This window comes from Penaeus monodon, chromosome 25 (genome assembly GCF_015228065.2).
Source record: "Penaeus monodon isolate SGIC_2016 chromosome 25, NSTDA_Pmon_1, whole genome shotgun sequence".
Taxonomy (NCBI): Eukaryota; Metazoa; Arthropoda; class Malacostraca; order Decapoda; family Penaeidae; genus Penaeus; species Penaeus monodon.
Window position 1 is genome coordinate 12,186,582 of NC_051410.1, and position 428 is coordinate 12,187,009.

Genomic DNA, 428 nt, shown 5'->3' on the forward strand with positions numbered 1-428 from the left:
AAAAAAAAACTATGATGTTTTCTTCTTCATTCTTTATCGTTGTTGACATTAACTTCACTATTCATGTTAACATCACCATTATTGCTAACTCTACCATTGTCATTATGAAGTAGTTGTAGTAGCAAATAACTACGGTAAGCCGTCAATTATCATCTTGATGTTTTATACAAGTACAAGAAAACATGTTACAGAAGGATTTGTAACTATCAATTGGTATCAAATTTGTACATGAAGAGAAGGTTTGGGTTCAGGTGTCTTCTAAAGCCGAGGTCTCACTTGCCTTACTCTGCAGCCAGTTTTGAGACCTCTTTTGGGCCAGTCCTGGGCACGCTACCGAGGGAACAGTACACCGTGCAAACTCGAGAAAAGAAGAACCGGCAGCTCAACCAGCACTTTGGAGTACTCCGAATCGCCAAGTTTCATTTGAA